Here is a 16,456-nt window from a genome sequence, read left to right on the forward strand (position 1 = left end):
CGAGTACATGGAACGTATTTTTCGGGCAGTGAAAACTCTCTGGATCCTGTCATAATGGTAGCTACAAGCCTTATACATTTGTCCAAACCCAGAGGGTGTTGAACACCAAGAGTGAACCCTGATGTAAACTTGGACTTCAGGGGGTTATATGTATCAATGTTGGTTCACCCCTTGTAATAGACGTACAATTTGGGGTCTGTTGGTAATGGGGAGGCAGCATATCAGAGCAGCAGGCATAAAGGGAATCTCTGCACCTTCCTCTCAATTTTACTGTGAACCTAAAACTGTTTTAAAAAAATAAGAATTTTTTAAAAATACACCTAATATAAAATATACAAAAGGTTAAGATGTATATCTTATATACATTTTCAATCGTATACTTCAGTAGTGTTAAATATATCCACGTTGTTGCACAACTGATCTCCAGAGCTTTTTCATCTTGTCAAACTGAAATTTTGTGCCTGTTAAACAACTCCTCTCTTCCTACCTCCCAAAGGGGTTCTTTCCACTAATGCTAAAATGCTGTGATTTTTATGTTGTTATGTTAAAGCTTGAGAAATGGTAAGATTCATATATTAACAGAGACATGAAAGTACTTTCCCCTTGGATCTACTACAGAGGAATATATTAGGTCACAGGCATACACGGACTCTATTTCAATGTTTGATTTTACAAAGAATCCGTCCTAAGCCAGGCACAGTGACTCATGCCTATAATCCTAGCACTCTGGGAGGTTGAGGCAGGAGGATTGCTTGAGCTGAGGTGTTCGAGACCAGTCTGAGCAAAGCAAAGACCCCATCTCTACTAAAAATGAAACAAATACTCCATCCTAGATTGTGTTTAACAAGCTATAATTAAGAGATTGAATTGTCTAGAACTCTGAAATATTACTTTCACATTTTCCCATTTTTAAAAAAAAGCTATGTTATTTCAATCTTATTTATATTAATACCGATTTTAAGTCTGTTAAGAGAATTTTACCAACTCATATTAAAATGCCTGGCTATATTTTAATGAAGGATTCCAAAAATACCAGAGAAGCCCCACTTAGTTGGACTTAATTCAATGTACCCATTCCGCAAAGCCAAATTTTGGGGAATGGGTATGCAGAAACTCAACAATGAATCTTATACTTTAGTTCTTTATCGTTAGTAATACTTCTCACAAACTGATTTCTAGTTAAATCTAATCCAATTAAATCATGAATCTTTAGCATCACATCATGATCTCCATTTTAGAAGCCTTTTTTTTTTAAAGAAGCAATCCTAATCCTTTTCTAAGAATTCCTTAAAAACTAACGTAACAATTGTTTCCTTGCCATGACAAAAATATGTTTCTACTTATCTTTCCCTAGAAGCCTTTCAGCAAATGCAACCATTATTATTCAACATTCCCAATAGCCAGTAAAATATTGCCCAAGCACTTTGTTACTAAAATTACACACAGAAGGCATGGAGGACATTACCTGTAGTTTATCCAAGAGTCCTGTCCTAACGGGATACCTATTACAGCCACAAAAGCATCCTGAGTACTACAGAGACATTCAGCCTTCCTTTCTCCTAAAACTTTGCTGAATTCCTCTGCAAAGTGAAAAGTTGAGTCACTTCTCTGAAGAGCAACTCTGGGAGGCCGGCTGTGTCCTATACACTGGCATCCTCTATCCAGTGAGGCTTTCCCCGGACAGGGAGTCCTATCTGGTCCTTCCCCCTGGAGACAGGGAGCAGATTGTGCCTTGGCAATTGTGCTTTTGTTCATTCCAATTCCCCCGAAGTCATGACATGCTTCTGAACCTAGGGCCTTCGGCTCCTGTTTAGAAACTTGTTGTTAAATCTTTCAAGGCTGCTGCGATATTTGTGAGCTCTTCTCCCACCATATCAAAGGACTTCCACCAATCCCTAACTGCCTGCTAAACTTTACCCTGTGTTTGTTCAACCATATCCTCAAAGGAGCACAAGCTGCTGGAAAACTTACAATGTCCTCCAACATGATCTTCTGCCACCGCTCTAGCACCATCACAATAGACGTTTTTCAGCCATCAGGGTCCAACGCTGTTTGCCAGAACAAAATATAAATGACAGCAGAGGCCAAAGCATTACCTCACATTCTCCACTGGGGATAATGTGCAGGACTCTCATTGGCTGACAGTACGAGCGAGATAATGGGCTCCTGCTCATTGGCTACCATGCTGCTCTCATCGGCTAATAGCCTATGTGCATGGGAAATACACACACACATGTGTGCATTGTAAATGCTAATAAATTACATAAAGTTATATGAGAATCTATGCTGTGATTCTTTGTTGATCCCTCTCAGAACCTGAAGTGTTAATTACCTATTAAATTTTTTAATAAAAAACTGCAAACGAATACAACCTTTTTGGAAGGAAGAATAAAGAAACCTTAAAGAACTCAACCTAGACCTCCCATTCGATTCTGCAATTTTATTACTGGGCATCTATCCAGGAGGAAAAAAAAAACCTTTTATTATAAAGACACTTGTACAAGGCTATTTATTACAGCCCAATTTACAATTGCTAAAATATAGAAACAGCCTAAATGTCCTTCAACCCAGCAATGATTGGTAAGCTGAGGTATATGTATACCATGGAATATTATTCAGCCATCAAAAACAATGGAGATTTTACAGCACTTATATTAACCTGGATGGAGGTGGAACACATTATTCTTAGTAAAGCATCACAGGAATGGAGAAGAAAGAATCCTATGTATTCAACTTTGATATAAAGACAATTAATGACATGGTGGGGCATGGGGGAAGGGGATACTGGACAGAGAAGGAGGGAGGGGGTGTGGGCAAGGAAAAAAAATAAGAAAGAAATTAGTGACTAATTCTTATATAAATTGTATTTAATTTGGACCAAAGTATAACACTTAAACATTAATTTTTAATTCAACATGTTAATATGTTGTTTATCATATTGCATCTTCATTTATACGTGAAATATGTTTGTAATTTTCCCCTTATAATAACATATTTTCTCCAATTTTAATATCAGGTGTATCCAGATTAAGTAGAATGATTTTGAAGTATTTCTTTTTCTATTGTCTATAAGATTTGGCATGATCTGTTTTTTTGAAATTATCTGTTACTTTCATTTATAAATATTAGTTGTCTATTTTTTTGAGACTTTGGAAAAAACAAAATACGAAGAAGAAGTTAACTGATCAAAGTATTCTATAATAGATATATTCTATCTGACAATGTGAATGTTACTTTCTTTGCATTATTACTATTATTATTGCTTAATATTCTGCTGCAGCAATCGTCTGATTTCTTTTCTGAATGTATTTATCTTCATTCGTTCTTTATGAGGTTCTTGTTCCCAGTCCTTATGTTAAATATTGTTACTGTCATTAAATTTAGCCTTTTTAATTCTGTAAAGGCAAAAGTGGAAACCTAATATACACATGTATAAGTAAGTAAAATTAATAAAAAATAAATAAATAAATAAATAAATAAATAAATTTTTAATAAGGAAAAAATAGCTGAAGGCCTCAACAGGGTAAGTTTATTCACAGAGTAAGTTTATTTACCCCACAGGGTAACTTCACATACCTAATTTGACTCATATTTACAGTATAAATGTTCCATATTCTAGCTCACTTTGGCTCCACTGAAACTCAAGTCTGCGTACCCAAACCAAGCAGGAGAGCTGGTAACTTGTCTCGGAAACTTATTTTAGCTCATGTCCAGATGTCACCCTCACCAGAATTCCCCACATCAAGGAATCGTAAACATTGAATCATTTCACGACAGATAATCAGACACCTCCATTCCGAGAAGAGCTGTCATTCAATTTAGTTTGTTTCAAGTTTGTTTCTGTACTTTGAATGAAAGAAAGAATGATTAGTTCTTGTCCACTTAGTATCTGTTCCCTCTTCCTAATCAGCAGCCCAGTTTCTTTGGGGGGAATTACTTCTTCCCTTATGTATAGTTTCAGTGGAACTATACCTGCCTTCTGTCACAGAAACTGACAGATTAGATCCTCTTCCTTCTCAGCATGTTAATATAGTCACTGCTGTACTGGTGGTAAGAACTCAACCAATTGGAAACCCCCTCAAAACTTTGAATCTGGAGACACCCAAAGGTACTGCAGTTCTGACAGTGTTTCTGCCATGCTGTGGTTTGTACAGTACAGACCTCCTCACTCTGAAGCAGTCTTGGTTTCTGCCTGTCCTTGAACTTGGCTGTTCAGGCTTCCTGTCCATCTGTGAATAGCCGATAGCTGCAGTACAGTCTCCCTTACTTGGCTCATCCAGAACTTGTGGTCTGTTGCTTATACCACAGCACCAAATGAATGAAAGAATGAATTTATTGAGCACCTTATAGGTGATAAGCATTGCTGTAGTCCTGACCTACCAAAACATTTGAGGAAATCAGACTTCTGACTTCATACACAATCTGCAGGAGATAAGCCCAGTAAGCTACTAATTTTTAGGGCTACCACGTACTTATCTTTTCATTCAGTCTGAAGGTAAATGATCAGACATGGATAGAGCCTTGTTCTGCCAGCAGTCCTTTTGGGCTAAACAATGGCTAATGTTCTGATGTAAATGCCTTGAATAGTTTTCAACCCAATTGACTATTCTAGGCTTTATTCATCATTTAAAAAAATAAACCCAGAGCCTGTGATTCTATTAAGCCAGCTCAAATTTTTGTGGCCCAGTTGAGACAGCACTACATCAGTCACCTCACATCTCAGCATGCCTGCCTGAAGGCCCCTGGGTTGTAACTTCCTTTGCTTCTCAGAACTGGGGTGATATAAAGTTTGCCATTTTATGTGTCCTTCAGAATCATCACCCAGGGTGGCAGGCAATGCCCCTGGTTGTGTGATCTGAAATGAGTGATCTGGAAGGGAGGGCTGGAAATGCCTGGATTGAGGCACCTGTGACAGGGATGAGAGAGATCCCAGTGCCCCACTTGAAGAGCAGAGCAGATCTGTGGGGGAGATGGACAGGGAGGGGACCAGTGAGCAGGCACAGCAGATGCCTGGGCTGCCATTTTGATGAGGTTCAAACCTGAGAAACCCTCACACTTGTAGCCAAAGGACATGTGGATTCCACGTGGTGGCCTGAGGGCAGTGTCTGTGATGGCACCTGCAGAGGAGAGGGACAGACAGACCAAGAGCAAATGGAGGTATCCTCAGGATCCCCATGACAGAAGTATGTCTTTACTCCAAGACTTTGTCTTGTGACAGCAGAAATGACAGCAGTCAAAAGGAATAGAGAGCTTGAGGTGGCTTTTTGCCAAGTCTTGTTTTTCTGTCAGTTTTCTAAACCAGCTTGCCTGCTGCTTTCCAGTAATTGAGGAGGAATTCATCTTTGACGGGAGCAGCGGACCTGGACACAGGTAGGTGATTCAAGGACTCTATCTAGAACACTCAAGCCCACAAGACACATAGTGCAGCACTAAAAGAAAGCTTTGAGGCTTTGAGGCTTGAAGGATGCTCACTGAGCTGGAGAGATGTGTCTGCAGGCAGGAGAAAAGGTGGGAGAGCCAAAACAGATGAGTCCAAAACGCAGGTCTGGGGTGCACAAGTGTTTGACCGAGGTTCCAGCTTAGTTCATAGGGGACAGAGAAAGGGAAAGAGGGCTGCTGCTTCCCACTGACTCACTTCATTATTTCTTTTTTTTTGAAATTGCATTTTCTTTTTTTTTGAGACGGAGCCTCAAGCTATCGCCCTGGGTAGAGTGTGCTATGGCATCACAGCTCACAGCAACCTCCAACTTCTGGGCTCAAGCGATTCTCCTGCCTCTACCTCCCAAGTAGCTGGGACTACAGGCACCTGCCACAAAGCCCGGCTATTTTTTTGGGTTGCAGCCGTCATTGTTGTTTGGCGGGCCAGGTTGGATTCGAACCTGCCACCTTAGGTGTATGTGGCTGGCACTTTAGCTGCTTGAGCCATAGGCGCTGAGCCCGAAATTGCATTTTTAATTGAGAAAATTCACATAACACAAAGCTCACCATTGTAAAATGTGAGATTCACTGATTTTTCAGTGTAGATGTGTATTCACTATGCTGTGCAACCATCACCATTGTAATTCCAGAACATTTCCATCAACCCTAAAAAGAAGCCCCTACCCCATCTGCAGGTTACTCTCACTCTCTCCTGCCCCTCACTGCTGACAACCACTAATCTACTTTCTGTCTCTACAGATTTGCCTATATGGACATTTCATAGGAATGAAATCATACAATGTGTGGCCTTTTTTTGTCTGGTTTCTCTCACTTAGCATAATGTTTTCAAGGTTCGTCCGTGTTGTGGCATGTATCAGCGTTGGGATCCTTGTTAGAGCTGAATGGAGTCCCATCGTAGGCACGTTCTGTATTGTTTTAGCCATCATCAGCTGAGGACACGTGGATTGCTTCCTGGCTATTGCGAATAACGCTTTATGAGCATTCATGTGCAAGTCTTTGTGTGAAGATATGTTTTCCGTTCTCTTGGGTATAGACTTGGGGGTGGAATTACTGGGTTGTAGACTTTATCACTTCTTGAAATTCTGGTCCTTGCTGCAGATGTATGGGGGGAAATGACCACAGTGCTGTCCTGCTGCCATGCTCTTGGGTGTGAAGCTCTAGCACAGAGATGCCATGTCACAGCTTGACATGAGGCCTTAGTGCTGGTGGCAATGTGGTCGGGACCACCGTGGAAGTAGAAGGAGGTGTGGCAAAGGAAGCCAGGCCAGAGCCAAAGGACCTTGTAGGGACTCCCCACTGCTGCTGCTTCATCTCAGCATCTCCTATGTGTGAGCCTAGGGTCCCATCCACAGTCCACCACTGTCGTCCGTTCAGAAGCACCAAAACACTGGGCAGGCAGTCAGGTGAATAGTTACAAAGAGGAGAGGAGATTTTTTTTTTAAGTACTGCCTGGGAACTTTGTTTGTTTATTTATTTTTTAATTTTTTTGTTATTATTTTGTTATTTTTATTTTTGTTTTGTCTTTATTTATTTACTTATTTATTTTTATTGTTATTTCCTTTCATTTTTTGTTGCATCTCTCCCCATGCCATAAGTTTTTGTTTCTTCCATTTCTTCCGGGATATCCTTTTCTTCTGTGCTACCTCCTCTTCTGGTTTGGGAACAATTTGTTCCTTTTCAGTAAGGATCATCTCCTTGTGGCAGGGGGAGCCCATGGATAGGTGATGTGACCATGAGCTGCGTAAGTTCGGCAATGCATCTTGGGTGCTTTGCTCACTTGGATACGTTCAACAACCAAAGAATCTACATCTAAACCCTTAAGTTCAGTGTTACTTTCTGTATATTTACGCATGTGCAGCACCAACTTAGTACTCTTTTGGGGCCACTGACCCTGTGTCCAGCCCCACTGTTTGGCCCGGGCACACATACCAACTCCACCATTGTAACATCGGAATGGTACACACTGTTTCTTTAAAGTGACATCCTTCAGATACCTGGTGGCTTTTCGTATATGCATACCCTTGATGGCCTGGGCAGTTTCACGTGTATTCTTCCAGTGAACGTGAAGATTTGAGCCTCTCAACTTGCATGACTTTCTGGGGTTTTCTGGGTCAAGTAAATAGCGAACCATTTTCACAGATCACCTCAGGACACTTAGGGGAAAGGAAGAGCAGTAGCTTCTGGGATAATTCACTTTATTTTTTAATAATTCTTTATCCCTTTACCCATGTGTTCTGTGACCAAAGTCAGAGAATAAGGCTGGATCTCTTGTAAGCAACCCTCCTCAGCCCAGTCTCACCCCCAGGTATTCCCTCAGAGACAAGAGGGGTTTAGTGAAGGTGTTTGTAGCTTCTGGAATAATGCACATTATGACATTTCTGAACATGCGTCATACTTCCTCTTCATTCTTTCTGTACACTGTTACCCTGGCCAAATGGCCAGAGAGATGGCAGAGCTTCCTTCTAAGTTTTTCTTCCTCTTACCCCCCAGGCTGTTTCATGTTCCTCTCACCACATCAATCCCACAGTACTGTTGCAAGGATTCAAATGGATCCTCACCCCAAAAGTGAGCTGTGGAAACCCATGGGATGATGATGAAGGCTGTTTTTCCTTTTTTGTGTGGTTAAGGTTAAAATGTTAATTTAAGAAAAATTTTAAGAAGAGTCTTCCTAACACTAGGCACTAAATAGACAGCTGAGGGAAATATGTCTTAATTTGCGCCCTGCTCCTGTGGGGACCTAGCCCAGCTGACCCACACTGACCTCAGGTAAGAAGGCCCTGTGCCTGCTCCAGGAGAACCCAATCTAATCACCGTTTTTCTTTCTTTTCATTAAGCAATCTTATCTTATTTTTAAATGTCAGATTAATATAAAGGTATATATGATCAGGTCATATTGTTTGCATTTATAAGGCAAATTCCAGGTTGTAGCTGTGTCCTTCACCCAGGAAGTGTGCTCTCCACCTGTGCATCCTACCCACTGAGTGGAAAGCTACCATAATCACCACTTTTCACTGCCTACTTTACGCAGTAGTGGGTGCTCTGCTAAGAGAAAAGTTGAAGGTTTATGGGGAAAGGAAGGACAGAAGCAGACATGGGATCGTTTCTTCGCTGGATCCCCTGAAACCTGAAAGCCAGCAAACCACTCTGTGGCTATTCCTTCCACTGGGCCAAGGAGGGGGGATTGGGGGAGTAGGTCTTTGGAACTAATGAGTCCACTTGGGCTGTTCCTTGTGGACTTAAGTCAGCAGAGAGTCTCCTTTCCAGACACTCCTGAGACTGCAGACTTTAGATAATCCTTACGAAGGAATTATTCACTTGGAAAGCAAAAACGATGTCAGGCTCCTGCTCCAGAAAAGTTACATTAGCACTGCTTCTTTCAGAAATGTGTATATTTTTGTAATTACTTAAATCAAGTTCATTCCTATACTCTACAGTAAATACTTTCCCCTCCGATTCTAAGGGCATTCGCAACCCAAATATTGACACTAATAAACTTATTCAAGGAGGGTGGGGGCTGGAGTAGAAACAGCTACAAAAGCTGCTGTACCCTAAAGCGCAGGGCCAGGGCGGCAGGGGTTACCCCGCACACTGCAGTCTGCAGAGGTTTCTTCCGCAAGGTACTGGGATCCAGCAAATTTTTCAGATACTCATCAAGTGCTCCAAAGAATTTTTAGTCACATAGCTGTATCTGGAGTCAGCACTAGTGAAACCAGCCGTGACCTGGGAGATGTGTACGATTATAAGGACTGGTTATCTGGGAAAGGGTGCTTCCTTAAGGATGTCACTTAGTTATTGTGTCTTTGGAGAAATGTATTGTATCCTTCAAAGCCCTTCATCTAAAACTGCCTTGTAAACACGAACCTTGTCGCTGCAGCTCTGAGCATCCCTGTTTAAGGGAAGTGAAGGACTTCTCCCAGCCTCTGAGGGCGGACTTGAGAAGCAGGGCTGCACACGCACCCCTGCCCAGCTTGCTTCACCCCATCTTCCCCTTGGAAGGCAGGAGGGCTGGGGCAGCACCCCCCGCGGGCTTTTGGTGCTTAAACTGTTAACTCACGTTTTTCCAAAATGTGTTTCTGGTTAGTTTAAAGAAGGATAAACAAAGATTTAATAGCTGGCAATGAATCACATTTTTTCTCCCTAAACGCTATTTGGATCCACTCAAACGCCTGTCATTCTACTTCTGTACAAATAAATAAACCTCTTTTTCTTTTGTGCATTTTTCTCGGTCCTGCATTTCCTAAAATACAATTTGTTTGACGGATGAGTTAAGCGGTTCCGAGGTTTGTTTTTGGCTCTCTAGGCAACTGGATTGTTTTCTCATCTTAATTCAATGGGACAAGGTTATCACCCTCACAAACACTAACACCTCATTTAGAACCAGAAGCACACACACCCCGCAAAAGAGAGCAATTGCTCATGTTCTCTCTGCAAGTTTCAGTTGTTACATATGAAAGTTCTTGGTGTCACATCTCCATCCTGCCCCCTCCCTGCTGGGTTTTAGTTATGCTCGGTACCCACAGACATTCCAAGGTGGAATTATAGGCAGATGGAAAGCAAACTTCAAAGGACAGACAGAGGCTGGCCCATCATCCTCTTAGGCTTGGGGCACTACAACCAATAATCTAACAAGCGGAGAAAAACCTCACTATCTTCTGAAAGCAAAATTAACCCAGAGAGTATTTTTTTTTTCTGAAACCACATAATCACAGATTTAAAACAACAACAACAATAAAAATACAAAGACCTGTGAAGTAGTTGAACCAAAATTAAACCTATGCATTTTCCAAAGTAATTGTACTAGAACAAAACGGAAGTGTTCTTTGTATCATTTCATTTGGTTTCCAGTTCCTGGTGAAAGAGGGAGGCATCTTTTAAATAATTTCCCATCACAATAAACAAGGAGGCAGGGCTTAGTTAGAAAACATTAAGTCGAAGATCTTATTTAAAGCTTCCGATCATGCAGAGCCTCTGTGAGCCTGCTCCAAATGCTCTATTGATGCCTCTTGTAATCAGAAATGCTTCTGCTGAAGAGAGGGACAAACTCAGGACCCAGAAGCGAGCTTGTGTTTCTGCTGGTCCTCAACTGGGTGGTTTGGACAAGAAGATGAGGAGCAGGTTTCCACCTGAGCTGACTCCCATACCATATCTTCCCATCCCAACCACTCAAGTTCAACCACAAAGCCTTGAAGCAATTGCATAGTCTGGAGACTTCCCCTTCTCCCCCAGTATTTTAGAAAAAAATTTTTTAGCTGGACATGGTGGCTCATGCCTATAATCCTAGCACTCTGGGAGGCCAAGGTGGGCAAATCACCTGAGCTCAGGAGTTCGAGACCAACTTGAGCAAGAGCAAGTCCTCATCTCTACTAAAAAGAGAAAAACTAACCAGGTGTTTTGGCTGGTGCCTGTAGTCCCAGCTACTTGGGAGGCTGAGGCAAGAGAATCGCTTGAACTCAAAGAGTTTTGATGTTGCTGTGAGCTATGAAGCTACAGCACTTTACCCAGGGTGACAGAGTGAGACTCTGTCTCAAAAAACATAATAAATAAATAGAATAATTTTTTCTATCATAGTAGTTTTTAAATCTGCCTTTCAGTACTTATCATATCATAATGTAATAACCTGTTTGCAAGCCTATAATTAGGCACTTCACCATCTTTGGCTATCCCAGCATCTAGCACAGGACATGATAGAGAACCAATAAATGACCAAAGGAGTGATCACATGACTGAAAAAGTTACCAAATATCATTATTAATAATCGATTTCCTTTACCAGTTTTTATTTATCAGCCACACTGAATAAGATATGTAATTTTTAAAAATAACATTTAAAGTACAATTTTAACTAACTTCTATGAAATTTTGGAAAGAGCTTAAAGGGCTTCACCATTATGTCTGCTGGGCCCCATGGTCCAGGAAACCCAGACTGGGCAGTATTGGCCTAGGCTAGTGGTTCTCAATTGTTAGAATGGAACAGTGGGCCCCATCCCTGCAAGTGCTGATCCAGGAGATTTGGGGTGATGCTGATGTTACTCGTTTGGGGGCCACACTTTGAGAAACAATGGCCAAAGTGAAGGAGCAGGGCTGGTGGATGACGAATCTGTGGTTCTTTAGTTGGCTCTGCCACCAACCAACCTGTGTGACCTTCAACAGACCATTTATCCATCTCATAATGCCCCGTGGAGATGCAGAATGACAATGGCCCCTTCGATGTCCACAGAGTACGTCAGACCACACATTCTGGATGGCTTACATGCGTACACTTTTCTTAACCTTCTTCATAAGCTTGTAAGATAAAAGAAATAGATGTGACAGTGCTTTGGAAATCAGACATTGTCATAGAGACGTGCTATGGTATCGTCACACTCTTTTTGCTCTTCTCTTCTTGGCCCTTTTCCCTCCCAACTAGGCAGATCCTAACTCTGTAATGGGCTTGTCCCCCTGGGCTCTTCCTGGGTTGGACTTCTTAGTGTAAAATACTAATGATAATTTAAGGAAACAATCTCCTGGATTAGGGAATGTGAAAAACAGCTGAAACATTTTATGTCTGGGGATTTACATCCTGGAGGATTTTCTGGGCATTCTACTGAGCTGACAGAGAAGGACTGATGCCTGCTCAGTATCTGTGCATATGTCTCTACCCACTGATGCCACAACCACCAGGCTCGCTTCCTGGAGATCTGCTCATTCCCATGGCCTCGCTGCTGGCAGTGCCGATTCCAGCATTAATCAACTTGACATCTGGAAGCAACCTGCGGCTCCTCCCGTCTGATTGCCACAGATGCCTTTACTTTCAGCTGTCAGCAAAGAGATTATTCAGTTTAAGGTTCCAGGTCTACACCACACCGTCTGCATGAAGGACTGAGCAGCGTATTAATAAAAAAGCAGAATAATCTGGGAGTGTGGGCGAGACAAAAATTCCTCTCAGTCATCTGTCAACTCAAACCTACCCCAGGAAGGCATTTTGTCTGCTGCAGCAAAATTACTGTGGTTGAGTGGACCTGGCTAGATTATGTTCTACATATCCTTGGAGTGCATATTTTGCCCATTTTTGCAAATCACAATCCTCCTTGAGCTAACACAGCAACAGCAACCAGTACTATTGAAACCCTTTGGCTCCCATTGGTCTGCTGTGGCCAAGGCCCCGTTCTTTAGTGGGGCTGGGGAAGATGTTGAAACTTCTCCGTTGGTGCGTTTCAAAGCAGCTTGGGCACTGCTCCATGATTGTCACCATCGTGACAGCACCACGGGACTGGCACGGTGGGCACAGTGCCAATAACATCCCTTTTCATTTTAGCACTTTATGTATTCTAATGTGGAAAAATAAGTCCTGGGACATTATCCAGAACAGTCACTTGTTAGGAATTGTTCTGGGATGTGTTAGGATGAAGCAGGCAATAAAGAATCAAACTTCATCTCATTAAGGAAAAAAAAAAATCAGTAGATAACATTGTAAATCAACCAGGAGTCGAATGTCTGCCTGGACTGTCACCCACCATTCCCGGGCATTGATTTCTCAAAGCCTAAACCCATAAAAAACCCAAACCAGAGCGGAAGAGTGTCCTGGCCCCCCATGTTCACTGATTTAATTTTCCTCTCCGAACACACGCAGTTCCATAATTAGAACATTCACCAGCCATAAATACAATTTAAACTCTCTACATGTGTGTCTAGATGTGTGGAGAAGCTTGAGCTGAGATATGGTTTCAATGAAAACAGTCCTTCTGCGCTGATTAGAATGTGTAAAGAGGAAATCTGTTTATACCACAATCTACTCAAAACTTGGGTTGGCAGCAACACTCTAGGCTAATAAATGTCAATGGCAAAGCTACATGGAGGGTATGAATTAAACTACTCACCATCTGGAGAGTCAGAGCTCAGTCTAAAATGGTATGTCCAACTCATTGTGCTATGTCCAATCATGAACAAATGTCACAAGGTCTCATCCAAATCTCAGACTAGTAAAGGGGATGTGTTTAGTGATACTCTTCCTTCTGTTGAATTCAAGTCCACTCCCAGAAGGAGGAGTTTTTAAAGGAAACTGCAGAGTTCTGCAATGTTTGGGAAAGGGGCACTAGTATTTATTTATTCTCCATCTCTGAAAATAACAGTGGTACTATTCTGGATCTATAGGAGCATGAAGAATAAGATTATTGGATTAATTAAACACCAACAGGGTATCTAATTTTTTTCATGCTCCACTTTTGATTTTCTGTTGATTTTATAAACATCAGAAATCGAGTGCTGTCCATCCACCCACCCATTCATCCAGCAGCCCTGGTGCCCTGGTCTGACCAGTGCAAGGCCTCCTGATGGTCTTCAGGACTCAGAATTCTTGGCCACACTCAGGAAGGAAGAGGAAGAACACAAGTAGAAGAGCTGAAGATGGGAAAAAATCTCGAGTGAGAAATGGAGACTGTATCCAAAGGCAGAGTGAGGGTGTGGCTGGGATGGCCTCCTAGGAGGGGCTAACAAATGTCATGGACGGAGGCTTACTGGAGATAGATTTTGAGTCAATGTAGGCGTGACCAGTGGTACCAGTGAGAGTTGTGGAGGGGTCTCTGGGTAACGTACAAGTATGGTGTTCTTCAGGTGGACTGTGGGATAATCCACACTTACTGAGCTTGCAACAACAATGATAACAGCAGATCTGTGCTATCTGCCACTGTTCCACTTCACATTTACTAACGCATTTCATCATAACAACCACCGCCCTAGGAAGTACCTTAGTACCGTGCCCATTTTCCAGATGAAGAAACTGAGGCATAGAGGTGTGGGGACTTCTCAGGACGACACAGCAATAAACGGTAATGGCAGACTCAGGCAGCTCACTTGGAGCCAGTTCCTTTAGCATGATTCTCTGCTGGCTCTCTGAACTCCCCAGCCCAGTGAGTACTCTTCGAGGCACTCTGCACCCGCGCTACCATGCTGTGGGGCCGTACTACTATTCTCCCCATGCTGCAGATGTGGGCCCCATGCCCTGAGAGGCAGGTAAGCGTCACTGGTGAGAACAGCAGGGGGGCAGGCCCCAGAGCCACTGTTTATAACCAACATTGCATCCTGCCTCTTGACTCACCTGGCAAAGGCCACCTGTGCACACCTATGTCCCCTCTTTGCCCCATTTCACTATCTCTAATTCCAGGCTCTGCTGGAACCCCTGTTGCACTCCCTAGTGACAAGTTTTTATTTCTCATCAGTTGGGGGGCAACACGGTGCCCCACCCTTGGATCAGACTGTCCTTCCTATCTCAGGGTTACTCGGGTGTTCACTTGAATTTGATTCAAGTTAGTGAAGGCTGTGTGCATCTAACAACAATAAGGGGAGAGCCCAGGCAATTCTTTCTGATAATTCAGACTCAAGGAAAGCTCCAGAGAGCAGTGTAGTTCCTCACAGAGCTGGGCATTCTATTAATCAGTGCTTTCACATGTGTACTTTTATTTAATTCTCACCAATGGAGCAGCCATTGGTGTCTCTGATTGTAGTGAGGGAAATGTGGAAGATTCCAGAAAAGCTAACCCACTTGCCCAAGATTGCACTTCTAGTAAAAGGCATGGCTGGGACTCAAAATCCATGACTATATAGGGATGCTACAGCACCAAACACCAGTTTTTCCTTCAGTCCCTTACAAATAACCACTGGCTTTTAAAATAATAATAATTGCTGCCCTCAGCTTGTGGAATAAGAGGGGTTATTGGCTCAAACAGACCACACTGTGTCAATTCCTCCTGGCAGCCACAGTCTCCATGCTAGGTAGAATAGACTCCACCAGGCTGCATCGTGACTTCCACCTCTCCTCTCGAATGAGATCAGTCTCTGCACTCCACCCTCGAGTGCATTTCTGGAGAGCTGGAAGCACAAGCCTTCCATAAAGGTCCCTCCTCAGTAAAATATCATTCCTCTTGTTCTCCTGAGAGCCCTCATTAGCTGACCTTTCAGGCACAGTGAAAGATAGCTCATTTTGGCTTATTTTCCTCAGATAGTTGAGGGAATGTCATTCTGGGCTGGCGTTCATTGGGTTTGTGATGGTGTTTGCTATGGTGGTATTATAGTATCTTGCAAAGTTTTCTGAGCCATTACCCATGCAGCCAGGGGTAACTATTAAAATGAGGGAGACATTTTTATAAATCACAAATATAAATAAATGTATAAAAGCACAGTTAATAAAATGGGCAAAGCTAACTCAGCTAAAGAAACAATTTAGAAGTTTTTCAGAATCTAGAAGCAGTTTCACATCCAAAAAGAAGTCCGTAAAATAAAAATTCTATACATGTTAAAGAAGAAAATAATTCTGAATGAATGGTGTGATAATAAATTCTGGCTTTGGTTTCGTATTTTATCTATTCAGATGGAAGTATTCAGATGGAAGAAATGCAGCTAGGAAAAATTAAGCATATACGGATTGAAAATGATGATAATATCTTATTTATGTATAACTATTATTTTACTGGAATCAAAACATGCTTGATGACTTTTTCTTGCCTTGAAAAACCACGGTGGCTCTTTTTGTTATTTTCCACTTATGTCTATGATCTTTACCATATCTAAAGTCCTGCCCAGCATAAGAGGTCAAAATTAGAGCCTGCTAATAAACGCCAGAAGCTGGAACCTCTGGATCCCTTGGCTATGCCACCTCCCTGTCCCTCTCATCCTATCTAGTGCTCTGCCAGGAGCATGGTCTCTACTAGTTGGGAGCCCCCCAACTAGTGCATAAACTTAATTCTAGGCTCCCTGGTCATCCCTGAAAACTCATAAAGGTGGCTTTCCAAAAGGGCTGAAACTGACTACCAAATGTTCTGTGTGCTAGGAAAAATTTCAATGAATAAATGAATACATACATGGAAAAAATATAATTTAAGTGCTTCATAATGGGTGAAAATTCAACTGTTTAGAGTTGAAGAGGTTGACAAAGTTTCAAATGTTAATTTTCAGATATTTTTATTTTCACTAATGAAAGACATATCATTTCCTTCTCCTCCTTCTTTTTCTTTTCTTTTCTTTCTTTCTTTCTTTTTTTTTTTTTT

This window comes from Otolemur garnettii, unplaced genomic scaffold, assembly GCF_000181295.1.
Source record: "Otolemur garnettii isolate 467f Iridium unplaced genomic scaffold, OtoGar3 scaffold00017, whole genome shotgun sequence".
NCBI classification, from domain to species: Eukaryota; Metazoa; Chordata; class Mammalia; order Primates; family Galagidae; genus Otolemur; species Otolemur garnettii.